The sequence below is a fragment of the Pan paniscus genome, chromosome 4 (genome assembly GCF_029289425.2).
Source record: "Pan paniscus chromosome 4, NHGRI_mPanPan1-v2.0_pri, whole genome shotgun sequence".
In the NCBI taxonomy this organism is placed as follows: Eukaryota; Metazoa; Chordata; class Mammalia; order Primates; family Hominidae; genus Pan; species Pan paniscus.
Window position 1 is genome coordinate 73,444,270 of NC_073253.2, and position 18,376 is coordinate 73,462,645.

Below are 18,376 nucleotides of genomic sequence, written 5' to 3' on the forward strand. Positions count from 1 at the left end.
AAATTACACCAATTCTTTGCTGTCAATGTTGTCCACCATTTCTGGGTTTCATGTTTTCTTTCCTCTATAAAACTTGCTCAGTATTTAGCAAGCCCCACCCATCTTCTGTCACTCTAATTAGTCCTATGTCCCCAAACTGAAAATATATTCAAATTCATTTATTCAACAATTGTTTGTTGAGTGCTTACTATGTGCAAGCCACCAAAGGGATCCAATGACTACCAAACTGGGTCTCCCTTCAGCCTTTGTAAACTGCCTTTAGATTGATTCTATTCATTCCAAAATATGGTACTTGGCACTAGAGCAAAATATAGCACATATTACTTCTTTAGTTATAAACTCTAGATATAGCGAAGAAAATGCTTGCTTTGTTTTTCAAGGCAGCATTACATTTTAAAATGCCCTTTACAAAAGATGCGCTCAGGATTATTTAAACTAATAATTTCAAGCAGACCCTTTGGCTCAAACTGTGGGCTGGAAGGGTAATTTCTTATTTTAAGGAAGAAATATCATAAAGTTATACAAAACCATGAACATTAATTTCCAAACTCACAAACAAGCAATACTGTACAACACATCTAACTCCTGTCATTAAAAATATGTGCATGCCTAGCACCTGAATGGTATCATATCCCACAGCATTTCTTTAGTTTTCTGTTGTTTGCAATAAAAGTGAAAATGTTATTTAAGTAAACTTGTTTCCACAGTATAGGAAAGTCAATTCAAAAGTCCTTCCTTTAACTTTCCTTATACATTCCCATTTTCTCCTCTACCCTGCTCCAAAACACATAAACACGAAGTATTGAAATGAATATACAACTCCATGAAATGCAGTATTCTAAAAGCAAGAATGAAAAGATAAAAAATGAGTTAAAAAATGAGTTCAAGTCTTCCAGCTGATAAGCTGGGCTGTAAGTCAAAAGTCCTAAATTTTAGATATAACAGAACACAGTGACATTTAGGCTATATAGTATCACTGTTACTAAAGATTACACCTTAATTTTAAATACCAGAGCCCAAGCATAGAAGCAAAAAGTATCCAATACTAAATACATATTACTTTCACAATTACTGCTAAATCTTTCTTAAAATACTAGAAGTTATTAAATCTGAGAAAACTGTATGTTCAGGACCTCTCACAGAATCAAAACATTGGGGGAGGGGTAGATTCAAGTGATAATTCAGGGAAGTGTTACAAATGTCAGAACTGGGTGAATAACTGAACTGGAAGTATGGTAAAGAAGTGTCAAGGATTATCCCAAATTTCTACTTTAGGTAAATGAGTTGATAGTGAAAACATTAACCTACTTCATGTATTTTTTAATAGTTTTCTTTCTTTGGGTGACAGGTCAGAGTAAGGAAGAATTAAGGGATGAGTTCAGACTTACATACTATCGAATTTCTGTTATTCGTGGGACATCAGGAGGTACCTGGTAGACAGCTGGATCTGGCTCAGAAGAGAAATATATTCTGGAGATAGATTTGTGAGTCATCAGCATACAGGTAGCATGTAACAAGTCATGTGAATAAATGAGATCAACAGGAAGAACAGAAATAAGTTTGAAGCACCTCCTGGAGAATACAAATATTTAAAGGGGTAGGTAGAGGAGCAAGACCTAGCAAAAGACTTAAAAAATGGGAGGTCAAAGACATAAGCAAACAACAAGAGAATATCCCAGAGATGAAGCTGTTTCAAAAAGGAAAGGGTTGGGGGAAAGGTGGTCGAATAAAATGTCCAGAAAATTACTCTTTTCTCATTATCTGCCCCCAATTTTCAGTAAAGGGCACTGCTTTTCTAACTTTAATCATTGGAAGAGAGGCTGTGACTGTTATTCACTATAATCTATGCTCTTTTTTTTTAGCACAAACTTACAAACACTAAACCTAAAGCAAATGTAAACTCAAGTTTTTGGTGTTACTGCACCATCCCTCATTTTTTATTCTAGTTTCTATGTGCTATATGTTCAAAATGCAAGATGCTACCTATTTTAATTATGAAAAAGAGAGTAGGTCTATTTCACATGCTTGGTAGAGAATTAAACAGCATTTACTAATATAAATAAATGCCATATAATAATGTCAATTAGACTAGATTTGGGGGGTGAGGGTTAAACAGGTAAGTAAAATTTGGGGGGCGAGGGGTAAAAATGAGCAAGTAAAATGTTCAATAATAAGGCAGCTGCCAAAATCTGAGAGAAATATCTACCACTGTTCAAAGTACTATTTTTTGATAATACTCTTTCGTAAGAGCTTCACCAAAGTTAACAATTTTAAACTTCAGTCATTGACAAACTACTGATACATAGAACATGAATGAATCTCAGCTTTCTGCTAAATTAAAAAAAAAGACATAAAAGGCTATATATGATTCCATTTTTATATTCTAGAAAAGGAAAAACTATAGAGACAGAAACCAGATCTAGTTGCCTCGGGCTGCAGTAGGGGCAGGAAACTGATTACAAAGGGATACATGGGAACTTTTGGGGGTAATGGAAATATTCTGATTGTGGTGGTGGTTTTAAGACTGTGTATGTTTGTCAAAACTCATCAAACTGTACACCCAAAAGACTGAGTTTTACTGTATAAATTATACCTCAATACACCTGACATATTAAAAAAATATTTCAGTCATCAGATAACTATTTTAACTGAATAGCCTATTTTCCCCCAATGACCTCTGAACATTTTATGGGCCTCCTGCTCCCCAAAGGGTACCCTGCTTCTGCTGACTTAATGTCTCAGAACTTTGGTGTCACTGGTCTCAGACACCACTCTGCCATCCACTATCCAGCGGGTGGTGGTCTTTTGGATAGTTTGCATGGAGTTGCTGCTGTCCAGGGCATCATCAAGACTGAAGTTCTTGCCATCTTCAAGCAGGCGGTGGTAGGTGGCGCTCTCAGCCTGCAGCTTGACCTTGATGTTCAGCATGGTCTCGTACTCCTGGGCCTGGTGCTGCCCCTCTGCCTGGGTCTGTGCCAGCTCTGACTCCAGGTGCAGCAGGATTCTGTTGAGCTGCTCCACCTGCAGAGCATAGCAGGTCTCCACCTCCCTCAGGCTGTTCTCCAGAAGCTGGCCTTCAGATTTCTTATCAAGTCCAGATGGATCTCCAAGGACTGGACCGTATGTCTCAGCTCCGTGAGTGTCATCTCAGCAGCTCCGACCTGCGCGGACTGAGTGGTGACCACTGTGGTGCTCTCCTCAATCTGCTGAGACCAGTACTTGTCTAGCTCCTCTTGGTTCTTCTGAGCTAGCTCGTCGTATTGGGCCTGTATGTCTGCCATGATCTTGGCGAGGTCCTGAGATTTGGGAGCATCTACCTTCACGGTCAACCCAGAGCTGGTGAGCTGGGCTTGTAGGCCTTTTACTTCCTCTTCGTGGTTCTCCTTCATTAAGAGCAGCTCCTCCCTGAGAGCCTCGATGTCTGTCTCTAGCTACAGCCAAGTGACACTGGTGTCATCAATGACCTTGCAGAGCCCACGGATGTCGTTCTCTACAGACTGGCACATGGCCAGCTCTGTCTCACACTTGACTCTAAAGCCATCAGCAGCAAGACAGGCATTGTCAATCTGCACAACAATGCAGGCATTGTCCACAGTATTTGCAAAGATCTGAGCCCTCAGATCCTCGATGGTCTTGAAGTAATGGCCCCAGTCTCTGACCTGGGGTCCCTTCTTCTCCAGGTGCTCCCGGGTGTTGCTCTCCAGTCTCTGGCTCTTGGTCTCTAGGCTCCTCACTCTGTCCAGGTAGGAGGCCAGGTGGTTGTTCAGGCTTTGGAGGGTCTCCTTGTTCTGGATGCCTCCCATTCCTGCCAGACCCTGGGCCATCCACTTGGCCAGGCCCCTGGACCCCAAGCCGCCGCGGAAGCTGGTGGAACAGGACACGGAGATCCGCGAACCAGAGCCCCTGGCGCCTGCATAGACGCTGGCTGCACTGCTGACCAGTCAGGCACCATAGCTGGGTGGCTGGACGGAGCCCAGGAACCAGCAGTTGGTGGAGAAGGTGGAGCAAGTGGTGAAGCTCATGCTGTCCAGGGAGGAGAGCGAGAGGACAGGACTCAGGCTTTGCTGACCCTGAATAGCATTTTTTATGTGCTGTAACGTATTTCTCATTATTTAACTTATCTGATTATATATAATACTTAAATTGGCAAAAAAAAAAAATTAAAACTGCAATAAATCCAAAGATTAAAACAAGAAAGTATTTAGATACTTCACCTCTTGCAATACTCCAGTATCTTACTCCAATTATACTGCCTAAGGAATCAGAACGAAAAACCCTTCCTGTACTTCACGATCCTCATTAACAGCTTAAAAAGGAACTTTAAATTTTTCTTTATTTTTATAAAGTTACGTATGTATTGTTAGGGATATATGTAAATAAAATATTCCTACCCCCAAAGCAAGAAGCCCTCAAGGACACAGCTCTACCTAAGAAAATTATATTTTGAAAATAAGAGAAATGTACTTGCCATTCACTAATCTTAGATTTAAAAACATACCTTTAAGAAATACCACATGGCTCAATTCTAACTAAACAACAAATATATATTGAATACCTAAAACAGGAGCAGCACTGTGATGATGTTATAGACATATAGATGAAGATAATACAAAATCTCTTTGCTTTCACAGAGCTGATGGTTTAGTATGGCTGACGAATATAGGAACAAATTACTTTATCAAGAGATACAAGTAAAAAACTGTACAAATGCTATGAAATGGAATGATCAGGGAAACTTTTGTAAAGGCAATGCTTTCTCTTTCTCCTCAGAAAAAATTTCTGGTCCTTGAGCTGACATTTTGAAAAGTAATATATGTCTATAGAAGTGGGAACAATACACAAATATATATTTTCATGGTTAATGTCAATGCTTTTCTACCAGCAATCTATTTTGAACTTAGGAAGATCTCAGAATTTGAGGCCTCTGAAACTGCTCTGGGTTTCATCAGGGAAAGTAACACATTACAAGATCAACCACATTAACAACAAATACCTGTATTAGCCACAGTATGTAAAAATTTGCTTTGGGGGAGATGAAATGGACATTGATAGTGAAAGGAAGAGATACATAAAAAAAAGGAAAGAGAAAATAGTAAAAAGATTAGTAGAGTTAAATAAAAGCGTATGTCATGTGTGTCTTTCAGGATAACTTGAAGGTAACGTTATGGAATAAATACTAGTTTCCAAATTCTTTTCTTAAAGGGGAAAGAATCAGTAGTTTTCAGGTCATGACATTTCAGCTTTCAATCTTAGAGCTTTCTGAGGTATACGCAGAACCCTAGGAAGAAATTTTTTCATGTGCATCAATTTTAAAGAATAGTATTAATAAAAAATAAATAAATAATAAATGGAGTTATGCCCAACTTAAAACCATGTAAAACTTCAACTTGGTCATTACCAAAAAAAAAAACTGAATTACATAGAGCATACACTCAGCCGATCGATGTCTTTAGCTCAAAACTGGCAACCCACAATCTGATTCAAATAAAGACAACTAAAGGCAGGTTTTAAAATACTGAAAGGGTTGACAAGTAGCAGTGTTGAGAAAACTCTGTAATGTATTTCCTCACCAGGATTAAAGGACATTTTTGCTTTACAAATACCAAATTAAATATCATAAATATCAATCATAAAGACTAATATTTTAAAAGTATAGTCAGAATTTAATAATTTATTAGTGTTTTAGACATTTGTTAGTTTTAATGTATCTAGAATAGTATTTTTTCAATAGTGCTCATATAAAAATAACTGTGCATTTCACCTGCATAAGTGACCCAAATATGTTAATTCTAACAAAAGGAAATCCAGCATTTTAAAATTATGTCACAGCTTCTGCATTTCTCAGGAGAGGCAAAAGTATATATATAATTATTTTAATAAATTAATATTGCTAATTTCTGAAAAAGTTTTTCTTTTCTGTCAAAGGAGAAATATGTACAAAAGAGAACTCAAAGGAAATTGGTATATCCATGTTAAGAGATATGTCACACATGTAAGATGGCAAAGCAATTTACCTACATGAATTATTTTGAAAATTCAATGCATTCTTGGGAATTTTTTTAATGCTTAATATTATTAAAAGTAACAAGAGTCACAATAAAATCATAAAAATACAGTTAATCTATAAATTAGCATGACTGATCTTTTTTTAAAATTTCAGTATTGTTATAGCCTGAGAATAGCTTTTGCCAAATTTTCTAAAGCTACTTATTCCACAGATACCTACATTTAATATATTCCACAGTACCTGCATTTAAAAATCAATATCCTATTTATATGCATATTTGAATATACAAACATTTTGTGTACTATACATGAAGTAAAGTAACAAGGTGGTTTTTTTTTAAAAAAAGACTATAATCAAATAATGAATCAGCTATAACTGATCAAAACATTTTAGAATTACTCTTGTAAGCTCCACAAGAAAAACAGTGTCACTAACTTCATAATCAAGGCTACCCTTTCACCAAAAATTGTATTATAAATTTTGAAGAGCCAGGGTGGTAGAATGTAAAGAATAGAGGTTTTAGAATTAGATACATTTTAGCTGGAATCCTACTTCTAACACTTGCTTGGTTTGCTACCCTGAATAAGTTTCTTAAGCATGATGAACCTCAATTTCCTCTGTAAAAAGAGAACAGTATCACTAACTTCACTGAGTAGTTGGGTGGTTCAAATCATGATACACAGTATCGTGGTTAAGGCTTATGGGTAAAGTATCAACTCTGAAATCCTTTCTCCACTGTCTTGAACTTATTAGTTGTGTGATCTTGGGCTAGTCACGTAATCATTCTATATCTCAGTTTTCTCATACAACTAACTTCAATTTCATATTCAACTTTTCAATACCTTGAGGAACTGAAAAACCTTTTCCCTCGCACAGTTTCTGTCACATGGAAACATTCAATAATACTACATATTACAAACATAAAGCACTCAACATAGTGCCAGACACAAAAAAAATCCCTAAACTAAGTTTCAAGTGATGTTGTACAGTATCTAAAACTCAAATTCACCCCAGAAAATAAAGATTTGTCATAAAGATGAGAAAAAGACTATTTCAAACGTGTTAAAGGTATTCACAAAAGGAATTCCTATAAGGTTGTATGTAATGGCAACAGTTCTGGAATAAGCGCACAACCTCCCAAGTTGATGACTATAATGATCAACATTCTCTGGCTATAAAAATACTGAAACTTTACAAAATGATCAGTCATACTAATTTATAGATCTAGCTACTATCCTACAATTGGTCATATACATTTCTATGAATGAAATGACTCTCTAAAGCTGAACTTTGTCTAACAACAGATGCTTTGACAAACATCTTCAACTCAATATAAAATACTTCAAAGAACTAAAAGCTTCACAGACTGCTTAACAAAAATTGTTTTAAATACAAGATGGTAAAGAGTTATTGATTTTTAAAAGTATTATAAATACAGAATATATAGCCTGAATTCTATTTCAGCTTCTTTGCCTGAAGTACACAATTTTCTTGACTAAGTGACTGGCAAGTATCACATCAACTAACACCCAAAAGATAATATTAAAATTTCATTGAAACTAGATACATAGAATCCTGAATCCATAAGAACAAATGTAAATCAGACTGATCATTTACTAATTGTAGGACCATGGGCAGTTTTCTAAACCTTTCCAGCCTCAGGTTCCTCATCTGTACATTGTAGATAATTATTGTTTCTACTTTTGGGCATGTTAAAAGATTAAATGAGATATTATGGGGACAGACTTAACTCCTGGCAAATAAGTCCTCAAAATCTTAGCTGGCAATGCTACATCAAGCAATGATCTCTCCTAATGATATAACTTTGGGAATAGAAAAAAATATGCCTTAAAACATAATGCAACTTGACAAAACTCAATTCAACAAAACTGACTCCAGATTTACACCAAAAAAAAAAAAAAAAAAAAAGAATTACAAGACAAATACCTAAAATTACTTTTATTACTTAATTTATTTGGGCAAAATATTCTAAGCACATAAAATACCCTTTAAAATTACAATGATGGCCTTAAGAGACATGGAGTTTAAAATTCCTTTTAAATCAACCAGAAACACTAAAATCCCACTCTATTTTCATACCAGGAAAATACAACCAAGAAACAGGTATCCTCTCTCTCAAAGACAAGAAAAATGCACTTTGAACTTAGATAATTGAAAAAGTAACAAATGGTATCAGTGTCAGCACTGAGCAATACCTAGCTTCAAGACCAGAGCTCACACATTTCTTAAAGCAACATAATCTAAGAAAACACTAGTGTCAGGGAATCCCTTATCCTCCGGCTGACTTACTACATGAATCTACACAAATCATATGGTCTCTTAAGTGTCAAGTATTTCATCATTAAACGGAAATCATGCTGGTCACTTCTCTCACAGGGATATCAGAATATTTTTAAATGAACTCAGGTCACCTTGAAAAAGGACTAGTTTTAAAATACAAAGAATTATTATAAATGACAACTGCTGAAAAAACGAAAAACTTTGCTTAAAAAGTCCATCTTAAAACAATTTTTAAAGGCTATATAAGACCATAAATTACCACCAAACCTAACCTAGTATGCTCAGGATATTAAAATAAGCATGTTCAACTGAACAGTTAATTGTCAGGCTTCTATAAAGGTTCCTAGTCAATTATTTCCCATTCATTTTTATGGCAAGTAAATGTGATAAACAGAATTAAAGTTACATTTCTCTAAAAGGAATTACTGTTTACCTCACACTCCCTAATCACTTCACATAAAACTGAAATCTTAATTTAAAATTTTAGAATTTCTTCCAAATTATGCTTTTCCTAATAAGCACCAGAAAGGAGGATTAAATGAAATTAAATAAAACTCAAACTCCTGGTTTTTATTTACTCTTATATTATTAATTACTACATCTTATTTTGAGAAAGTAAAAATACCACAACGGGGTATATCAAACATGTAACACAGATATGTTCAAATATTTCTATGACAGTTTGATGATGGATTGGTACCAAAAAATTAAATATGAAATTAGTTGAAGAAGCCTTAGAAAATACATTTTTCGGCTGCAAGTAAAGAAAATTTTGTATTGGTATAGCTTTGCTCATATTTTTGAAATTTAATAATGATTACTATGAAGAACCAAGTTTACTGCCATAGTAAAAACTTTCACTTTTCATCCCTAAAAAGAATCTCAAGTAGACAGTTTTTCTTTTTTCAAGTAATGTATAACTTTTCCTTAAAAGCAGAAAATATTATAATGATCTCTAGAACAGGTTCAAAAATGTTCTCAAATAACTTTAGTAAACAAATTGTTGAATAACTTTAAAAAGGAAGCATCCTATATACACTTCTCAAACATTGAAAATTATCTATTTAATGTTCAACTCTGATTTACTTTCATTACTTGAAATCTCTTTTCAAGTAACAAAAGTTATTGACAACTCTTCAGAGTTAAGAGAAACAATAAGCGACATTGTTGAAATTTCCTTTAGGTGTATGAGAAAATATTTCTCCAAATAATATAACTAGGATTATAAGGTTACTGGAACACTTCTGATTTCTCCTTTCACTGAATTTTAATTTTTAATGGAAATAGATGATTAGCCACTAGTGAATATTCCAACCAACAGAGGGGAAACAGAACACTCTACACTCTTTAGGGAAACAAACTATTCTCTCCAACTAGGTTATCAGAGATTTAAAGTTCAAGTTTAAATTTTACAATTTGAATTTTACACAATGTTTTCTCCTTTAAAAATGACGTATTTAATTGGTTTGGACCAAACAAAACATATTTTTAAATTTAAAGAAATGTTTATGCTATCATAATGAAAGCTATCACACAACCTATATTACTCACAAATTACTAAATATGTAGAATTGGGAAAATAAGTTGGGAAGAACTAATTCACTATAACAATTCCAAAGTCTCAGGAAAAAAAAGAATCAATCACATAAACCCATCTCTAACACACTTATTCAAACATCTGCATAAGACAATCTCTAAAAATAAGTTGCTTCAGTTCGTGAAAATTAAGCAAGCACAACTCCTCTATTATCTTTAGTAAAAATATGTTTATCCCTTGAAATAAAAGTTGTAGAGACAATCACAGGAATATATGAAGGCCTTTTAAACATTTATAATGAAGCCCTTACCACCTCCATCCCCCAAAAAGCAAACCCTCTGCTTTCTTAAGATGTGAACTATTCCTCCCGTCTGCATTCCCTCCCTGGCATGCCCCCCACTCGCACACCCCCCCACCCGCAGTAGGCCTGAGGCCCCGTAGCAAACAGTGTCTAACAGGAGCAGGCAGCACAAAGACAGGAATGGGAGATTAGTGGGAGGGAGGGAGGCCGGGATTGGGGCTCAGCAGGAGCTTCAGGCTTTTTAAAATTCAAACTGCTCCCTGACCAATACAAATCACGGACACGCTACTGACTACTACACGGATTTATAGCATTAAAAACAAGCCTAGTACGTGACAGCTATATTAACTTCATTCTTTTAAACATTCATCCGTACGTTTGCAGGAAATGTGAAACAATTTATTGTAACCAGGACGCTAAACTCAAAAATAACCTCCACAAAATAACTTATTCTACAGTGACAATAATTTAATGACACAAAAAATATGAACCAATGTAACAAACACTAGTAAAACAAGGGATTTCGCTGAGCAGTGCTGCTTCATTTTAACCAATGAAAGTTTTCCTTCAGCGAATATGAAACAAAATATCAAAACGTGTAACCCAGGTACTCTTTTCTAGCAATTTGCCTGACTGAGGAATTTTAAATTGGTGTTTCCCCCTTATACCAACCTACATTACGAACGCCTCCATAAACAAGCTCGAAACACTTAACTTACTCATGAACTAGAACTTGTCAAGTTAGAACTGATATTTTTCTCCAGCATTTACAGATACATTTGACCTATTAAAATGACACCTCTCTCATTACACAGTCAAACATCATGGCACAAACAGCCAATGACAATCCTGGGACCTCAAGAAGAACTGCCCTGACATAAAAGGATGGCACCTTCTACAATTTTTTAACCTCCCAAGGATTTTAAGTATAACTTAATTTCTTTTTTGGAAAAAGAAAAGAAAAGAAAAGAAAATTGGTTTTACCCGTATCTCAGCACAATTCTCAGAACACTTAAAATTCTTTGTATGCTCCTACACGTTTTGGTCAGGAAGTACCTGAGTGTTTTACGTATAGTCGCTTAAAACTGCCCTTACATAACGCATACAAATAGAAAGTGGCAGAGTAAACCTGTCAAGTACTTTATACTTGTCTTTGAATAAAAAGTCCATGTGCAACAACACACTGTCAAAAACAACAAGATAAAAGCTCTTGGGGAGGGGGAGATGTGCAGTGTCTACCACAGTATGTTTTTCTGTATTAAATATTCATGTGGACGATTTAATTCTTTAAAAAAGAAAATGAGTCTTTATGAACTTTCCAACGTCCAAACAAGTTTTAGAAAGAGAAAGAATTACCACTGGATCCGCGTCTGAGTATTTACGTTTGTCTCACTAACTGAAACTACTTCCTCCCTTCATGGGGTCACAGGGGGAAGAAGGGGGGTTGTTTGTTTCACTGGGACGTTCCCCACTCCCGGACCGGGAAAGTTGTAAATATGGGGACGATCAGGGCACATTTGCTGTTAGTTGTATTGTTTCCGCCTCCCCACTAGCTACGGCTCCACTCCCGGGCGAGGCCTGTCACCGACCAGCAGTCGCTCCGCTCAGCCCGGAGCTCTCCTAATCCCCGAGCTCAAGTAGATTCCGCTGGCCCGCGGCCTGCACTCTCCGCCGGGCCTACGCCTCCCCGGCCGCCCGGCAGCAGCCCAGTCCCCGCCACCGGAGCCGGCCGGGAGAGGGTACAAAACCACCGCTACCCAAGGCGGCTGCCACCAGAGAGGAGCGAACTCTAGACTCGCCTGTGGAAGAGACCTGGGGCCGCTAAGGAAACGGCGGGGAGGGGAGCGAGGAGGAGAGACGCTGAGGACCTGGCGCCGCCGCCGCCGCCGCCGCCGAAATAAAGAGCAGGAATTTACCTGGGCGAATCGGCGTCTGAATCCAAGGGGAGGCCGAGGCCGCTGTGGCGAGAGACTATAATCCGGGCCGGGAGGAGGGGTGGCTACGGCTCCTCTTCCGTCTCCTCAGTGCGGGGAACATGTAGAGCCGGGGGGAGACCAGCCGAGAAGACAAATCGTTGCTTCTTCTTCCTCCTCCTCCTCCTTCTCCCACATAGAAACACTCACAAACACCCGACCACGGGCCCGAGCTACCGGGGGGGCATCGCCGCGGGCCCGGGAACCAATTCTCCTGTCGGCGGGGGCGTCCCTCCCTGCGGCTTGGTGGTGTCGAGTGAGTCGGTACCGACGGAGGGGGGGGAGGGCGGGGGGAAGGAGCCCTGTGTGTGTCTCTCTCTCGTTCCGTCTCTCCCTCTCAGAACAAAATGCCGACCGGAAGTGCAGCTGCAGGAATGACTCCCTCCGCCGGCGCCAAACACTAACAACCACCCCCTCTTCCCCACTCCACTTCCGCCACCGCCGCAGCCGCCGCTGCCGCCACTTGGGCTCGCGTCCTCGGCCGCGCCGCGCGGCACCCGGGCCCAGCAGCCGGGAGGCGGCAGCTCTCCTCTACGCCCGTCCCCTCAGGGCGGCTGTGGATGTTGCCAGTATTGTCGATGCTTCAGAGCGACGTTTGCCCTGCGACACAGGCGGGCCGGCTCTCCTCTGTCTTTATTTTCCTGGAGGCCGACAGGAGCGGGGCCCGAGTTCGGTGGTGGTCGTGAGCGTGGGGGGCACTCAGGCCCGGACGGGCTCTCAGGTCGCCGACGGCGGCGGCTGGAGGCCGCGCTGGCTGTCCCAGGTCGTCGTTAGCTTTAGGGAGCCGATCTCCGGGCGGCCCCACAGAGGACGCCCGCGATTCGACGGCGATGATGCCCGTTTTAAATGGTGTCCCTGCAGCCGGGTGGATGGATGGATCGTACACCTTGCCTTTTGAGAGCCGGGACCTTACGCCCGACTGCGTGTTATTTCTGCGGAATAAGAACGCAACCTTTGGAGGTGAAGACGACTGTCGGCTGGATTGAATTGGAATCGTGTTTGTGATGCGTTTATTTCTGGAAATACGCGGTCTCCGCTGCTTTTGCTTTTTGTCGGCAGAGGTTTGGGTTCTTCTCTAACCGTCAGGATAAAGGCCTGTAGGCGACGCTGCGCGAGCGAGAAGCTCGCCCGCGGCGGCCCGGGCGCCCCCCTCTAGGTGTGGGTGGAGCCGAGCGCGCGGGGAGAACCGCCGGCCGCGACTCAGCCACCGGTGACTGCGGGCGACCCGCGGGCCTGCGGCCAGCTGATTTCAAACATCGTTTTCCTCTTTAGGTTCGGAAAACTGAGGCGCTGGACAAGGCTGGAATACAATATGTGATTATACGTACAGTACTATGGTTGTTGTAGTTTTTAAATTGTAAAACAAGAAGTAACCATCGTTCCACAGTTCTCTATTAAGTTTGTGTAAATTAAAAAGGGGCTATTTTCGGTAAAAAGTGCAGTAGGTAAGCGGAATTTTACTCAACCGGGACGAAATTCGTGTTATATGAATTGTATTGTGTATTTGTGTGCGTACCAGTGCGCTAAAAGTAAGTAGGAAAACTTGCTTAGATTATTCCTTTTGCCTCAGGCCACTCAGGGGGCCAAGATCCTGTCACTCCTTTTCTCTAGGCCCTGCGAATGGCTTCCCGTCTTGAGGGGAGTGAGCCAAAGCCTTGACTGCGGCAGAAGTCCCCGCGCGCCGTTGAGGGTGGGGGCGGGCCTGCCCTGGCATCCTTGCGAGTAGGACTCTTCCCTGAGCGTCGTCCACAGGGCTTGCTCCTTCACCTTCAGGATTTTGCTCGTGTCACTCGGTGCTTCCGCGGCTACTTTTAAACTGAAAGTTCCCTAGCCCCCTTCTCATTTTATCCTTTGGACAGTCTACATATCCATACTTGTTTATCTTCTTATCTCTCCTTCCCCAGTGCAATGTAAGCTCTAAGAGGACAAGAGGTTGTGTTTTTCTGCACTGGTGTTACGGCCCCCGCCTAGAATGCCACACAGTAGATGCGTAGTATGTGGTTAAGGAATGAATGACGATTATAAGGGCCTTGATGCTCCATTTCTGTCTTTAATATGTACTTATATGCTACAGAGAGCTTTATAAAAGATTTAAAACACGTTTATTACAGAATTCTATAAAAATATATTGCTTCTAAACATTGGAAAGCCCTCCACAACACCAGAAACCCACAAACGAGGGATAAAATTTGTTTTTAGGCTTCTGTAAATGAGCATGCCCGAGGACAGTGCATCAAATGATCATATCCATACTGGGCCGATTATGTTTGCTCTTCTGAGTCTCAAACTGCATTCTTCATCTTGTCGTCCTCTGTCTTGCAAAATACATTAAAAGTGAGAATTTGGTTGGCTCAGAGCAAATCCAGCACTATTGGAAAAGTTCATTCAGCAAGTATTTATTGGGCACAAATGGGTACCAGGCACGCTAATTCAAAAGGTTTGTGTTTCTGAGGCTAGAAGGCCTTACATAAAGGACCACATATGGCTACTTTGGTTGCTACTCAATTATGCTGTCAAGCAAAGCAAATGCTAGTGAAATTTATTTTTAGTTTTCTTCTGAAGAAAAGGTTCAATGAAAGCTGAGGTCAGGCTTGGTGTGGATATTTTAATTCACCATTTAGTTTGCTGTTTGCTTACACTTAGGTTAGCATTAGATATACTTAATCATGATTTTTGAGTACTATAAAACGTGAGAAATCTTATTTCCTAGTGGCTGGAAAAACAGGCTTTTTAAATTAAAATAAGTAAATATATCAGTAAGCTAGAAGCTATGCAATAAGGCTTTGGCTATGGTATTACAAATTTTCATATTTCATGTATTGAATTTTTGGACAAGAAAAGACAGCCTTGATAGGTATTTTATAACCGTTAATACAATTAATCAAACATTGTTTAGTAAATCCAATCGTCTGTTCATTATTATTTTTCCCATTAATCTTCAGAACAGCTTTAAGTTAATACAGATGACTCAGAATGTGTTTTTCACTCAGTTTCAAAATACCATTATTTCAATTCGCTAATAGAAGCACAATTATCTTCTTGTCTGCTTTCTTAAATGTTACTGGTAAACTAGTAATTTTGCATGTCCAGGTAACTGCAGCTGCTACAGTCAATCTGCTTTGGAAAGTCTTGGCATTATTGTGTCATTTAATTTAAAATTTTTAAGTTTTTTTAGTTTCTTCCCTTATTGAGGACTTATTAGGCGCTAATTAGCTTTATGCTAGACATCTCATGCATGGCAGTGAATGAAAACAACACTGCCTTTGAGGGTTTTAACTTGTATATAGTTTATACCATTTTTTTTCCAGGTTATAGAATCAAAGAAATTGTTTCAATTCATATCACAGTATTTTTCTATTAAATCAAATGGTATTTTGCTTGCATAAATTTAAGTATCCAAGTTGAGATCTTACATAGAATCTGTTAATCTAATATTAGTGTTTTCTTCATTTCATTGTCTTGGGTTTTTTTTTCTTAATAATTATTTTTCCCAATACCATCCATTTGTTTTGCTCTTACATTTTTAAGTCTTTTATGTTCCAAATCAGGTGACTTACATCCTCCACTTGTCCATTGAGGATAGCCCAGTAAACCTTTATTCTGACTTTAAATTGCCTCCTTGCTTCAAGAACTGAGTTGCATGACTCAGTTTTCTTTGCTAGAAATATCCCTGGATAGTCTCGTATGTATTCTTGATCAATGAATTGCAGAAGATTTGATTAAAAATTTTAAATGGATTTCAGGGATAAACTATTTGTATCAAATGTCATCACCAGGAATTTCTACAACTGAAAAATTTGAATTGTTATTTTTATTGAAGAATATTTATCTTTAAGATAAATGCAACTTGCTATAAAATGATAAAAATGAAAAATTTTAGAAAATCATTTTCTACTCACTATTTTATGCCTGCCAGTTATCCTTTGTTAGTGATAAAATTGTCTCTTATGGGAACGAATTTGTTAAAGGTAGAAAAAAAAACTGGTAGTGTATGTATGTTTTATAGATTAGACACTACCAAAATTATTTAACATTTAGAATAATTAAATTGCTTTCAGGATGACAGATGACTTAAGAAACTGATGAAGAGTTAATTAAGGATATTGATTTTTAGGGCAGAACTACAAAATTATCAAATCACTTAACACTGTAAATATGTTCCTGTTTCAGGTTTTCAAAGTAAATACCTTAATCAAATTTGGAAATAGTATTTATGGATTTTATTCAACATAGATTATCTTGTTAAAATTATAGAAATGAACAGTTCTTTTCCCATGGATGCCTTTTTTCATCTTGGCCTATTCTGATCCTTTAAGAACAAGCTTTGTCCTTTCATTAATACTTCTCACCTATAATTACAAATTTTCTCTAAACTTGTAGACTTTATTATCCATGCCATCTATTTATAATCCTATGACACTCCTATATTGTTTATGGGTTTGTTTTTTTTTTTTTTTTTTTTTTAGACGATGTCTTGCTCTGTCACCCAGGCTGGAGTGCAGTGGTGCAATCTCGGCTCACTGCAAGCTCCGCCTCCCGGTTCACGCCATGCTTCTGCCTCAGCCTCCCCAGTACCTGGGACTACAGGCGCCCACCACCACGCCCGGCTAATTTTTTGTACTTTTAGTAGAGATGGGGTTTCACCGTGTTAGCCAGGATGGTCTCCATCTCCTGACCTCGTGATCCCCTGGCCTCGGCCTCCCAAAGTGTTGGGATTACAGGCGTGAGCCACTGTGCCTGGTCTTACTGTTTATGTTTTCATGCATCTATACCTTATGTTACTAAATCAAAGTGACCAGTTCCACATTATACTGCAAGTTTCACTGTGTAATGCATAAGAATTACACAGAGGGAAGGGCCTCAAAAAATGCACTTCTGAAGTATTTTAATGTAAAATTATTTAAGACCATAAAGTTTCATGAAAGCCTAATCTTTCTGGAACCTACACATACTCTGCATGTGAACCAGAGTTAAACTAGTCAAGTATTTTAATACTGAACTAATCTAAAAACATCATTTAAAAAATTACTGTATTTATGAAGGAAGAATATAAAATCTGTTAAAAACTTAAAACATCTAAAATAGGTATGAAGAGAGGCTTATGGTGCTCATTTTAACAGCATTCTTGAGTAGGTTAGCTTGCAGTCAAAGCATCTGCTCCAGACCAGTGTTTTAAACTGTGGATTATGGTACCACTATGGGTCATGAAATTAATTTATTGCATTATGACTAGCATTTTTTATTTAAAATAGAGAAAAGAATAGAAAATAAAAGCGTACATCACAGATGGTAAGGGTATGTGTTTTTAAGTAAACATTTGTTCATGTGTATATGTGTTAGATTACCTTGTAAAACATATTCCTTATTGTGGGTTACAGGCCAAAAAAAGTGTTTGTTTTTGTTTTTAAAAATCTACAGTTCAGATTTTCCTTAGAAAATGGAGAAAAAAGGAATGTTAGAAAGATCTGACTGCCTATGAACTAGTGAAGGATTTTAGAGGAAGTACCAGGCTATTTTAGAGATCTGATACTGGTTTCAGAAAGGTAATCTTAAGGCAAAGGGTAGGAAATAAAGTATGTTGTTAGTAGAAATGTCAAATACGGTTAAAGTTGTGAGGAGGAATTATTTTCCTAGTGGACCTACATTTGTTGTGTGTAGATCTGTGACTCTTATTGATCTGTTGTAGCACATTTTCCAATCTAAAATGTCCGATACAGCACAATAATAAACATGGGGCAAAATATATGTTTGTTTCTATTTCTTCCCACCTTCCCTTCAATCTTAAAACAAGTGTTTATTAATAAGTCAGACCAAAGCAAATTTCTATCTTTCACAGAGTAATTATCATAGGAACAAATTACTCCCTGAAAATGGTGGAAACTTCTTTCTCCCTCCGAAAAATAAACTTTCAATAAGTGTTTTCTCTCTAGCCAAAGTAAATAAGTTCTTAAATAGGTAACTCTCATTTGCCATCCAACTCATTCTATATATTTAAATAAATGTACTTACACTTGTGTATAGGATTTAAAAGGGGGAAACTTAGGAAGGAAGAAATTGTGTATAGAATTTAAAAAGGAGGCATTATATTGCATGAGTAGAATGAAAAGTATCTAACCAGAAAGCAAATAAGTTAAGGATTATATTATACTGAAATATTTTAATACAATTTAAATATTTCATTACTCTTTCACTTTATTTGCTATTTGTAGATTTCAGTATTGTAATGTTGGCAAGTATATTTAAGACGGCATTAATAA

The 18,376-nt window shown here is 38.1% G+C and overlaps 1 protein-coding gene and 1 pseudogene across 3 annotated transcripts in view; both read right to left on the minus strand.

The window, feature by feature from the left end:
- The window catches only part of NIPBL (NIPBL cohesin loading factor), a 187,341-nt gene extending 174,068 nt beyond the window's left edge, over window positions 1-13,273 (minus strand). For 2 of the 3 annotated variants that reach the window (XM_003806649.5, XM_008956019.4), the window contains exon 1: window positions 12,063-13,273. The gene's annotated coding sequence lies outside the window, so the exon portion shown is untranslated. The remainder of the gene's footprint in view (window positions 1-12,062) is intronic. The other variant, XM_063604507.1, reaches the window with a different exon arrangement.
- On the minus strand, window positions 1,328-3,824 carry LOC100976943 (keratin, type I cytoskeletal 18-like; annotated as a pseudogene).
- Window positions 13,274-18,376: the final 5,103 nt, after the last annotated feature.